Here is a 12,500-nt window from a genome sequence, read left to right on the forward strand (position 1 = left end):
GCAGAAGTTTTAGAGGTTGAAGCATTCGATTCAGTTCAGACCGCAAATGTGAAGCAACGCCTGAGGAAGAAGAAGAAAAGACCAGAAAAAGGGTTGAACCAGAGGTGAAAACATGAAAACACCAACAGCTGAGATAGGCTGACAGAATGGAAAGCTAATGCTAATGCTAATGCTAACCCAGGAAAAGACCAGAAAAAGAGTTGAACAGCATTCATCTGGGAGTCCCAGTGTTAAAGGTTAAATGGAGTCACAGTGTTAAAGGTTAAAGTTTGTCCCAGTGTTAAAGGTTAAAGGGAGTCACAGTGTTAAAGGTTAAAGGGAGTCCCAGTGTTAAAGGTTAAAGGGAGCCACAGTGTTAAAGGTTAAAGGGAGCCACAGTGTTAAAGATTAAAGTTAGTCCCAGTGTTAAAGGTTAAAGTTAGTCCCAGTGTTAAAGGTTAAAGGGAGTCACAGTGTTAAAGGTTAAAGTTAGTCCCATTGTTAAAGGTTAAAGGGAGTCCCAGTGTTAAAGATTAAAGTTAGTCCCAGTGTTAAAGGTTAAAGTTAGTCCCAGTGTTAAAGGTTAAAGGGAGTCACAGTGTTAAAGGTTAAAGTTAGTCCCATTGTTAAAGGTTAAAGGGAGCCACAGTGTTAAAGATTAAAGTTAGTCCCAGTGTTAAAGGTTAAAGTTAGTCCCAGTGTTAAAGGTTAAATGGAGTCACAGTGTTAAAGGTTAAAGTTTGTCCCATTGTTAAAGGTTAAAGGGAGTCCCAGTGTTAAAGGGAGTCCCAGTGTTAAAGGTTAAAGGGAGCCACAGTGTTAAAGATTAAAGTTAGTCCCAGTGTTAAAGGTTAAAGTTAGTCCCAGTGTTAAAGGTTAAAGGGAGTCCCAGTGTTAAAGGTTAAAGTTAGTCCCAGTGTTAAAGGTTAAAGTTAGTCCCAGTGTTAAAGGTTAAATGGAGTCACAGTGTTAAAGGTTAAAGTTAGTCCCAGTGTTAAAGGTTAAAGGGAGTCACAGTGTTAAAGGTTAAAGTTTGTCCCATTGTTAAAGGTTAAAGGGAGTCCCAGTGTTAAAGGTTAAAGGGAGCCACAGTGTTAAAGATTAAAGTTAGTCCCAGTGTTAAAGGTTAAAGTTAGTCCCAGTGTTAAAGGTTAAAGGCAGTCACAGTGTTAAAGGTTAAAGTTAGTCCCAGTGTTAAAGGTTAAAGTTAGTCCCAGTGTTAAAGGTTAAAGGGAGTCCCAGTGTTAAAGGTTAAAGGGAGTCACAGTGTTAAAGATTAAAGTTAGTCCCAGTGTTAAAGGTTAAAGTTAGTCCCAGTGTTAAAGGTTAAAGTTAATCCCAGTGTTAAAGGTTAAAGGGAGTCCCAGTGTTAAAGGTTAAAGGGAGTCCCAGTGTTAAAGGTTAAAGGGAGTCACAGTGTTAAAGATTAAAGTTAGTCCCAGTGTTAAAGGTTAAAGTTAGTCCCAGTGTTAAAGGGTAAAATTAATCCCAGTGTTAAAGGTTAAAGGGAGTCACAGTGTTAAAGGTTAAAGTCAGTCCCAGTGTTAAAGGTTAAAGTTAGTCCCAGTGTTAAAGGTTAAAGGGAGTCCCAGTGTTAAAGGTTAAAGGGAGTCACAGTGTTAAAGATTAAAGTTAGTCCCAGTGTTAAAGGTTAAAGTTAGTCCCAGTGTTAAAGGTTAAAGTTCATCCCAGTGTTAAAGGTTAAAGGGAGTCCCAGTGTTAAAGGTTAAAGTTAATCCCAGTGTTAAAGGTTAAAGGGAGTCCCAGTGTTAAAGGTTAAATGGAGTCACAGTGTTAAAGGTTAAAGTTTGTCCCAGTGTTAAAGGTTAAAGGGAGTCACAGTGTTAAAGGTTAAAGTTAGTCCCAGTGTCAAAGGTTAAAGGGAGTCACAGTGTTAAAGGTTAAAGTTTGTCCCATTGTTAGAGAGTCCCAGTGTTAAAGGTTAAAGGGAGTCACAGTGTTAAAGATTAAAGTTAGTCCCAGTGTTAAAGGTTAAAGTTAGTCCCAGTGTTAAAGGTTAAAGTTAGTCCCAATGTTAAAGGTTAAAGTTAATCCCAGTGTTAAAGGTTAAAGTTAGACCCAGTGTTAAAGGTTAAAGTTAGTCCCAGTGTTAAAGGTTAAAAGGAGTCCCAGTGTTAAAGGTTAAAGGGAGTCACAGTGTTAAAGGTTAAAGTTAGTCCCAGTGTTAAAGGTTAAAGGGAGTCACAGTGTTAAAGGTTAAAGTTAGTCCCAGTGTTAAAGGTTAAAGTTAGTCCCAGTGTTAAAGGTTAAAGTTAATCCCTGTGTTAAAGGTTAAAGGGAGTCCCAGTGTTAAAGGTTAAAGGGAGTCACAGTGTTAAAAGTTAAAGTTTGTCCCATTGTTAAAGGTCAAAGGGAGTCCCAGTGTTAAAGGTTGAAGGGAGTTCCAGTGTTAAAGGTTAAAGTTAGACCCAGTGTTAAAGTTAGTCCCAGTGTGAAAGGTTAAAGGGAGTCCCAGTGTTAAAGGTTAAAGGGAGTCCCAGTGTTAAAGGTTAAAGTTAGTCCCAGTGTTAAAGGTTAAAGTTAGTCCCAGTGTTAAAGGTTAAAGTTAGTCCCAGTGTTAAAGGTTAAAGGGAGTCCCAGTGTTAAAGGTTAAAGGGAGTCACAGTGTTAAAGGTTAAAGTTTGTCCCATTGTTAAAGGTTAAAGGAAGTCCCCGTGTTAAAGGTTGAAGGGAGTTCCAGTGTTAAAGGTTAAAGTTAGACCCAGTGTTAAAGGTTAAAGGGAGTCACAGTGTGAGTGTGAAAGGTTAAAGTTAGTCCCAGTGTTAAAGGTTAAAGTTAGTTCCAGTGTTAAAGGTTAAAGGGAGTCACCGTGTTAAAGGTTAAAGTTAGTCCCAGTGTTAAAGGTTAAAGTTAGTCCCAGTGTTAAAGGTTAAAGGGAGTCACAGTGTTAAAGGTTAAAGTTAGTCCCATTGTTAAAGGTTAAAGGGAGCCACAGTGTTAAAGATTAAAGTTAGTCCCAGTGTTAAAGGTTAAAGTTAGTCCCAGTGTTAAAGGTTAAATGGAGTCACAGTGTTAAAGGTTAAAGTTTGTCCCATTCTTAAAGGTTAAAGGGAGTCCCAGTGTTAAAGGGAGTCCCAGTGTTAAAGGTTAAAGGGAGCCACAGTGTTAAAGATTAAAGTTAGTCCCAGTGTTAAAGGTTAAAGTTAGTCCCAGTGTTAAAGGTTAAAGGGAGTCCCAGTGTTAAAGGTTAAAGTTAGTCCCAGTGTTAAAGGTTAAAGTTAGTCCCAGTGTTAAAGGTTAAATGGAGTCACAGTGTTAAAGGTTAAAGTTAGTCCCAGTGTTAAAGGTTAAAGGGAGTCACAGTGTTAAAGGTTAAAGTTTGTCCCATTGTTAAAGGTTAAAGGGAGTCCCAGTGTTAAAGGTTAAAGGGAGCCACAGTGTTAAAGATTAAAGTTAGTCCCAGTGTTAAAGGTTAAAGTTAGTCCCAGTGTTAAAGGTTAAAGGCAGTCACAGTGTTAAAGGTTAAAGTTAGTCCCAGTGTTAAAGGTTAAAGTTAGTCCCAGTGTTAAAGGTTAAAGGGAGTCCCAGTGTTAAAGGTTAAAGGGAGTCACAGTGTTAAAGATTAAAGTTAGTCCCAGTGTTAAAGGTTAAAGTTAGTCCCAGTGTTAAAGGTTAAAGTTAGTCCCAGTGTTAAAGGTTAAAGGGAGTCCCAGTGTTAAAGGTTAAAGGGAGTCCCAGTGTTAAAGGTTAAAGGGAGTCACAGTGTTAAAGATTAAAGTTAGTCCCAGTGTTAAAGGTTAAAGTTAGTCCCAGTGTTAAAGGGTAAAATTAATCCCAGTGTTAAAGGTTAAAGGGAGTCACAGTGTTAAAAGTTAAAGTCAGTCCCAGTGTTAAAGGTTAAAGTTAGTCCCAGTGTTAAAGGTTAAAGGGAGTCCCAGTGTTAAAGGTTAAAGGGAGTCACAGTGTTAAAGATTAAAGTTAGTCCCAGTGTTAAAGGTTAAAGTTAGTCCCAGTGTTAAAGGTTAAAGTTAATCCCAGTGTTAAAGGTTAAAGGGAGTCCCAGTGTTAAAGGTTAAAGTTAATCCCAGTGTTAAAGGTTAAAGGGAGTCCCAGTGTTAAAGGTTAAATGGAGTCACAGTGTTAAAGGTTAAAGTTTGTCCCAGTGTTAAAGGTTAAAGGGAGTCACAGTGTTAAAGGTTAAAGTTAGTCCCAGTGTCAAAGGTTAACGGGAGTCCCAGTGTTAAAGGTTAAAGTTTGTCCCATTGTTAAAGGGAGTCCCAGTGTTAAAGGTTAAAGGGAGTCACAGTGTTAAAGATTAAAGTTAGTCCCAGTGTTAAAGGTTAAAGTTAGTCCCAGTGTTAAAGGTTAAAGTTAGTCCCAATGTTAAAGGTTAAAGTTAATCCCAGTGTTAAAGGTTAAAGTTAGACCCAGTGTTAAAGATTAAAGTTAGTCCCAGTGTTAAAGGTTAAAAGGAGTCCCAGTGTTAAAGGTTAAAGGGAGTCACAGTGTTAAAGGTTAAAGTTAGTCCCAGTGTTAAAGGTTAAAGGGAGTCACAGTGTTAAAGGTTAAAGTTAGTCCCAGTGTTAAAGGTTAAAGTTAGTCCCAGTGTTAAAGGTTAAAGTTAATCCCCGTGTTAAAGGTTAAAGGGAGTCCCAGTGTTAAAGGTTAAAGGGAGTCACAGTGTTAAAAGTTAAAGTTTGTCCCATTGTTAAAGGTTAAAGGGAGTCCCAGTGTTAAAGGTTGAAGGGAGTTCCAGTGTTAAAGGTTAAAGTTAGACCCAGTGTTAAAGTTAGTCCCAGTGTGAAAGGTTAAAGGGAGTCCCAGTGTTAAAGGTTAAAGGGAGTCCCAGTGTTAAAGGTTAAAGTTAGTCCCAGTGTTAAAGGTTAAAGTTAGTCCCAGTGTTAAAGGTTAAAGTTAATCCCAGTGTTAAAGGTTAAAGGGAGTCCCAGTGTTAAAGGTTAAAGGGAGTCACAGTGTTAAAGGTTAAAGTTTGTCCCATTGTTAAAGGTTAAAGGAAGTCCCCGTGTTAAAGGTTGAAGGGAGTTCCAGTGTTAAAGGTTAAAGTTAGACCCAGTGTTAAAGGTTAAAGGGAGTCACAGTGTGAGTGTGAAAGGTTAAAGTTAGTCCCAGTGTTAAAGGTTAAAGTTAGTTCCAGTGTTAAAGGTTAAAGGGAGTCACCGTGTTAAAGGTTAAAGTTAGTCAGGGTTAAAGGTTAAAGTTAGTCCCAGTATTAAATGTTGAAGGGAGTTCCAGTGTTAAAGGTTAAAGTTAGTCCCAGTGTTAAAGGTTAAAGTTAGTCAGGGTTAAAGGTTAAAGTTAGTCCCAGTGTTAAAGGTTGAAGGGAGTCCCAGTGTTAAAGGTTAAAGTTAGTCCCAGTGTTAAAGGTTAAAGTTAGTCAGGGTTAAAGGTTAAAGTTAGTCCCAGTGTTAAAGGTTGAAGGGAGTTCCAGTGTTAAAGGTTAAAGTTAGTCCCAGTGTTAAAGGTTAAAGTTAGTCAGTATTAAAGGTTATAGGCCCAGTGTTAAAGGTTAAAGTTAGTCCCAGTGTTAAAGGTTGAAGGGAGTTCCAGTGTTAAAGGTTAAAGTTAGTCCCAGTGTTAAAGGTTAAAGTTAGTCAGGGTTAAAGGTTAAAGTTAGTCCCAGTGTTAAAGATTAAAGTTAGTCCCAGTGTTAAAGGTTAAAGTTAGTCCCAGTGTTAAAGGTTAAAGGGAGTCCCAGTGTTAAAGGTTAAAGGGAGTCCCAGTGTGAAAGATTAAAGTTAGTCCCAGTGTTAAAGGTTAAAGTTAGTCCCAGTGTTAAAGGTTAAAGTTAATCCCAGTGTTAAAGGTTAAAGGGAGTCCCAGTGTTAAAGGTTGAAGGGAGTCCCAGTGTTAAAGGTTAAAGGGAGTCCCAGTGTTAAAGGTTAAAGGGAGTCCCAGTGTTAAAGGTTAAAGGGAGTCACAGTGTTAAAGGTTAAAGTTAGTCCCAGTGCTAAAGGTTAAAGTTAGTCCCAGTGTTAAAGGTTAAAGTTAGTTCCAGTGTTAAAGGTTAAAGGGAGTCCCAGTGTTAAAGGTTAAAGTTAGTCCCAGTGTTAAAGGGAGTCACAGTGTGAAAGGTTAAAGTTAGTCCCAGTGTTAAAGGTTAAAGTTAGTTCCAGTGTTAAAGGTTAAAGGGAGTCACAGTGTTAAAGGTTAAAGTTAGTCCCAGTGTTAAAGGTTAAAGTTAGTCCCAGGGTTAAAGGTTAAAGGGAGTCACAGTGTTAAAGGTTAAAGTTAGTCCTAGTGTTAAAGGTTAAAGGGAGTCCCAGTTTTAAAGGTTAAAGTTAGTCCCAGTGTTAAAGGTTAAAGTTAGTCAGGGTTAAAGGTTAAAGTTAGTCAGTGTTAAAGGTTAAAGTTAGTCCCAGTGTTAAAGGTTGAAGGGAGTTCCAGTGTTAAAGGTTAAAGTTAGACCCAGTGTTAAAGGTTAAAGGTAGTCCCAGTGTTAAAGGTTAAAGGGAGTCCCAGTGTTAAAGGTTAAAGGGAGTCACAGTGTTAAAGGTTAAAGGGAGTCACAGTGTTAAAGGTTAAAGTTAGTCCCAGTGTTAAAGGTTAAAGGGAGTCACAGTGTTAAAGGTTAAAGTTAGTCCCAGTGTCAAAGGTTAAAGGGAGTCACAGTGTTAAAGGTTAAAGTTTGTCCCAGTGTTAAAGGTTAAAGGGAGTCCCAGTGTTAAAGGTTAAAGGGAGTCACAGTGTTAAAGATTAAAGTTAGTCCCAGTGTTAAAGGTTAAAGTTAGTCCCAGTGTTAAAGGTTAAAGTTAATCCCAGTGTTAAAGGTTAAAGGGAGTCACAGTGTTAAAGATTAAAGTTAGTCCCAGTGTTAAAGGTTAAATTTAGTCCCAGTGTTAAAGATTAAAGTTAGTCCCTGTGTTAAAGGTTAAAGGGAGTCACAGTGTGAAAGCTTAAAGTTAGTCCCAGTGTTAAAGGTTAAAGGGAGTCCCAGTTCTAAAGGTTAAAGTTAGTCCCAGTGTTAAAGGTTAAAGTTAGTTCCAGTGTTAAAGGTTAAAGGGAGTCACAGTGTTAAAGGTTAAAGTTAGTCCCAGTGTTAAAGGTTAAAGGGAGTCACAGTGTTAAAGGTTAAAGTTAGTCCCAGTGTTAAAGGTTAACGGGAGTCCCAGTTTTAAAGGTTAAAGTTAGTCCCAGTGTTAAAGGTTAAAGTTAGTCAGGGTTAAAGGTTAAAGTTAGTCCTAGTGTTAAAGGTTAAAGTTAGTCAGTGTTAAAGGTTAAAGTTAGTCAGTGTTAAAGGTTAAAGTTAGTCCCAGTGTTAAAGGTTGAATGGAGTTCCAGTGTTAAAGGTTAAAGTTAGACCCAGTGTTAAAGGTTAAAGTTAGTCCCAGTGTTAAAGGTTAAATGGAGTCCCAGTGTTAAAGGTTAAAGGGAGTCCCAGTGTTAAAGGTTAAAGGGAGTCACAGTGTTAAAGGTTAAAGTTAGTCCCAGTGTTAAAGGTTAAAGTTAGTTCCAGTGTTAAAGGTAAAAGGGAGTCCCAGTGTTAAAGGTTAAAGTTAGTCCCAGTGTTAAAGGTTAAAGTTAGTCCCAGTGTTAAAGGTTAAAGGAAGTCACAGTGTTAAAGGTTAAAGTTAGTCCCAGTGTTAAAGGTTAAAGGGAGTCCCAGTTCTAAAGGTTAAAGTTAGTCCCAGTGTTGAAGGTTAAAGTTAGTCAGGGTTAAAGGTTAAAGTTAGTCCTAGTGTTAAAAGTTAAAGTTAGTCAGTGTTAAAGGTTAAAGTTAGTCCCAGTGTTAAAGGTTGAAGGGAGTTCCAGTGTTAAAGGTTAAAGTTAGACCCAGTGTTAAAGGTTAAAGTTAGTCCCAGTGTTAAAGGTTAAAGGGAGTCACAGTGTTAAAGGTTAAAGGGAGTCACAGTGTTAAAGGTTAAAGTTAGTCCCAGTGTTAAAGGTTAAAGGGAGTCACAGTGTCAAAGGTTAAAATTAGTCCCAGTGTTAAAGGTTAAAGTTAGTCCCAGTGTTAAAGGTTAAAGTTAATCCCAGTGTAAAAGGTTAAAGGGAGTCCCAGTGTTAAAGGTTAAAGGGAGTCATAGTGTTAAAGGTTAAAGTTTGTCCCATTGTTAAAGGTTAAAGGGAGTCCCAGTGTTAAAGGTTGAAGGGAGTTCCAGTGTTAAAGGTTAAAGTTAGACCCAGTGTTAAAGGTTAAAGTTAGTCCCAGTGTTAAAGGTTAAAGGGAGTCCCAGTGTTAAAGGTTAAAGGGAGTCACAGTGTTAAAGGTTAAAGTTAGTCCCAGTGTTAAAGGTTAAAGGGAGTCCCAGTGTTAAAGGTTAAAGTTAGTCCCAGTGTTAAAGGTTAAAGTTAGTCCCAGTGTTAAAGGTTAAAGTTAATCCCAGTGTAAAAGGTTAAAGGGAGTCCCAGTGTTAAAGGTTAAAGGGAGTCACAGTGTTAAAGGTTAAAGTTTGTCCCATTGTTAAAGGTTAAAGGGAGTCCCAGTGTTAAAGGCTGAAGGGAGTTCCAGTGTTAAAGGTTAAAGTTAGACCCAGTGTTAAAGGTTAAAGTTAGTCCCAGTGTTAAAGGTTAAAGGGAGTCCCAGTTTTAAAGGTTAAAGTTAGTCCCAGTGTTAAAGGTTAAAGGGAGTCACAGTGTTAAAGGTTGAAGTTAGTCCCAGTGTTAAAGGTTAAAGTTAATCCCAGTGTTAAAGGTTAAAGGGAGTCCCAGTGTTCAAGGTTAAAGGGAGTCACAGTGTTAAAGGTTAAAGTTTTTCCCATTGTTAAAGGTTAAAGGGAGTCCCAGTGTTAAAGGTTGAAGGGAGTTCCAGTGTTAAAGGTTAAAGTTAGACCCAGTGTTAAAGGTTAAAGTTAGTTCCAGTGTTAAAGGTTAAAGGGAGTCACAGTGTTAAAGGTTAAAGTTAGTCCCAGTGTTAAAGGTTAAAGGGAGTCACAGTGTTAAAGGTTAAAGTTAGTCCCAGTGTTAAAGGTTAACGGGAGTCCCAGTTTTAAAGGTTAAAGTTAGTCCCAGTGTTAAAGGTTAAAGTTAGTCAGGGTTAAAGGTTAAAGTTAGTCCTAGTGTTAAAGGTTAAAGTTAGTCAGTGTTAAAGGTTAAAGTTAGTCAGTGTTAAAGGTTAAAGTTAGTCCCAGTGTTAAAGGTTGAATGGAGTTCCAGTGTTAAAGGTTAAAGTTAGACCCAGTGTTAAAGGTTAAAGTTAGTCCCAGTGTTAAAGGTTAAATGGAGTCCCAGTGTTAAAGGTTAAAGGGAGTCCCAGTGTTAAAGGTTAAAGGGAGTCACAGTGTTAAAGGTTAAAGTTAGTCCCAGTGTTAAAGGTTAAAGTTAGTTCCAGTGTTAAAGGTAAAAGGGAGTCCCAGTGTTAAAGGTTAAAGTTAGTCCCAGTGTTAAAGGTTAAAGTTAGTCCCAGTGTTAAAGGTTAAAGGAAGTCACAGTGTTAAAGGTTAAAGTTAGTCCCAGTGTTAAAGGTTAAAGGGAGTCCCAGTTCTAAAGGTTAAAGTTAGTCCCAGTGTTAAAGGTTAAAGTTAGTCACGGTTAAAGGTTAAAGTTAGTCCTAGTGTTAAAAGTTAAAGTTAGTCAGTGTTAAAGGTTAAAGTTAGTCCCAGTGTTAAAGGTTGAAGGGAGTTCCAGTGTTAAAGGTTAAAGTTAGACCCAGTGTTAAAGGTTAAAGTTAGTCCCAGTGTTAAAGGTTAAAGGGAGTCACAGTGTTAAAGGTTAAAGGGAGTCACAGTGTTAAAGGTTAAAGTTAGTCCCAGTGTTAAAGGTTAAAGGGAGTCACAGTGTCACAGGTTAAAATTAGTCCCAGTGTTAAAGGTTAAAGTTAGTCCCAGTGTTAAAGGTTAAAGTTAATCCCAGTGTAAAAGGTTAAAGGGAGTCCCAGTGTTAAAGGTTAAAGGGAGTCACAGTGTTAAAGGTTAAAGTTTGTCCCATTGTTAAAGGTTAAAGGGAGTCCCAGTGTTAAAGGTTGAAGGGAGTTCCAGTGTTAAAGGTTAAAGTTAGACCCAGTGTTAAAGGTTAAAGTTAGTCCCAGTGTTAAAGGTTAAAGGGAGTCCCAGTGTTAAAGGTTAAAGGGAGTCACAGTGTTAAAGGTTAAAGTTAGTCCCAGTGTTAAAGGTTAAAGGGAGTCCCAGTGTTAAAGGTTAAAGTTAGTCCCAGTGTTAAAGGTTAAAGTTAGTCCCAGTGTTAAAGGTTAAAGTTAATCCCAGTGTAAAAGGTTAAAGGGAGTCCCAGTGTTAAAGGTTAAAGGGAGTCACAGTGTTAAAGGTTAAAGTTTGTCCCATTGTTAAAGGTTAAAGTGAGTCCCAGTGTTAAAGGCTGAAGGGAGTTCCAGTGTTAAAGGTTAAAGTTAGACCCAGTGTTAAAGGTTAAAGTTAGTCCCAGTGTTAAAGGTTAAAGGGAGTCCCAGTGTTAAAGGTTAAAGGGAGTCACAGTGTTAAAGGTTAAAGTTAGTCCCAGTGTTAAAGGTTAAAGGGAGTCACAGTGTTAAAGGTTAAAGTTAGTCCCAGTGTTAAAGGTTAAAGTTAATCCCAGTGTTAAAGGTTAAAGGGAGTCCCAGTGTTCAAGGTTAAAGGGAGTCACAGTGTTAAAGGTTAAAGTTTTTCCCATTGTTAAAGGTTAAAGGGAGTCCCAGTGTTAAAGGTTGAAGGGAGTTCCAGTGTTAAAGGTTAAAGTTAGACCCAGTGTTAAAGGTTAAAGTTAGTTCCAGTGTTAAAGGTTAAAGGGAGTCTCAGTGTTAAAGGTTAAAGTTAGTCCCAGTGTTAAAGGTTAAAGTTAGTCCCAGTGTTAAAGGTTAAAGGGAGTCACAGTGTGAGTGTGAAAGGTTAAAGTTAGTCCCAGTGTTAAAGGTTAAAGTTAGTTCCAGTGTTAAAGGTTAAAGGGAGTCACCGTGTTAAAGGTTAAAGTTAGTCACAGTGTTAAAGGTTAAAGTTAGTCCCAGTGTTAAAGGTTAAAGTTAGTCAGGGTTAAAGGTTAAAGTTAGTCCCAGTGTTAAAGGTTGAAGGGAGTTCCAGTGTTAAAGGTTAAAGTTAGTCCCAGTGTTAAAGGTTAACGTTAGTCAGGGTTAAAGGTTAAAGTTAGTCCCAGTGTTAAAGGTTGAAGGGAGTTCCAGTGTTAAAGGTTAAAGTTAGTCCCAGTGTTAAAGGTTAAAGTTAGTCAGGGTTAAAGGTTAAAGTTAGTCCCAGTGTTAAAGGTTGAAGGGAGTTCCAGTGTTAAAGGTTAAAGTTAGTCCCAGTGTTAAAGGTTAAAGTTAGTCAGTATTAAAGGTTATAGGCCCAGTGTTAAAGGTTAAAGTTAGTCCCAGTGTTAAAGGATCCATCTGAGTTCAGTGTAAAATATAAGTCGCAACAGTTTTTTTGTTTTTTTTTGGTTTTGTAATTTTCCACAGTTCAACTTCAGACAATGGCGTTTATGTTCTTTTTGGGATGTGGAAAATCCATTCCACAGTTTGGAAAATCCACCAGACCATAATTCCACATGTGAAGTTTGAAAAATTCCAGTGAACTGATGTTGGGTCAGGGTTAGCGTTAGCATTAGTGTTGGGGATTGGGTCAGCTGATCCAAGTGTCTGTTTTTTGTTACTAGTGTAGCAGACGTTGAACCCTGAGGGTTAGCATTAAGGTTGGGGTTAGTGTTAGCGTTGGGGTCAGCAGACGTTGAACCCTGAGGCCACAGTTGTGACATTTGTCGGTTGTTAGTCTGAGGTCACATGGTTCCAGATGGTTTTTACGACCGTGGATGAACACTGACCTGCATTTATTCCACATGTTCAGATGAAAGAATACAGTCAGTACAGACTGCCCGTCTGTGAGCTACAATACTAGCATTAACACTAGCATTAATGCTAGCATTAACACTAGCGTTAACGCTAGCATTAATACTAGAATTAACACTAACATTAACACTAGCATTAACACTATCGTTAACGCTAGCATTAATACTAGAATTAACACTAGCATTAATACTAGCATTAACACTAGCATTAATACTAGCATTAACACTAGCATTAATACTAGAATTAACACTAGCATTAATACTAGCATTAATACTAGCATTAACACTAGCATTAATACTAGCATTAACACTACCATTAACACTACCATTAGCATTAATGATAGAGCTAATGCTAGCATTATTGCTGGCATTAATACTAGCATCAATGCTAGCATTAGCTCTAGCATTAATACTAGTATTAATATTAGCATTGACACTAGCATTAACGGTAGTATTAATGACAGAGCTACTGCTAGCATTATTGCTGGTGTTAATACTAACATTAATGCTAGCATTAGCTCTAGTATTAATGCTAGTTTCTGGGTCCAGGGTCCCCCATCTGTCCGTCCTCGTCCCAGGTGTTTGTGTCAGACTGCAGTGGAAGCTCCTCTTCTCCTAAAATGACTCCCATTAAATGCTCAAATCTGTTCAGTTGTTTTCATTTCATTGACTCCAAATGTGTTGGAACACGTTCATCTCTCAGACCAGTTGGTTCAGAATCAGTTTGATGCCAGATCAGTGGACTGGATGTTGTTCACTTCTCCTCCATTCCCGTGTCTGTGTTTGTTCATTCCATCTCTGCTCAGTGCATTTGTCCGTAGACGCTCAGCGTCCA

The sequence above is a fragment of the Sphaeramia orbicularis genome, unplaced genomic scaffold (genome assembly GCF_902148855.1).
Source record: "Sphaeramia orbicularis unplaced genomic scaffold, fSphaOr1.1, whole genome shotgun sequence".
NCBI classification, from domain to species: Eukaryota; Metazoa; Chordata; class Actinopteri; order Kurtiformes; family Apogonidae; genus Sphaeramia; species Sphaeramia orbicularis.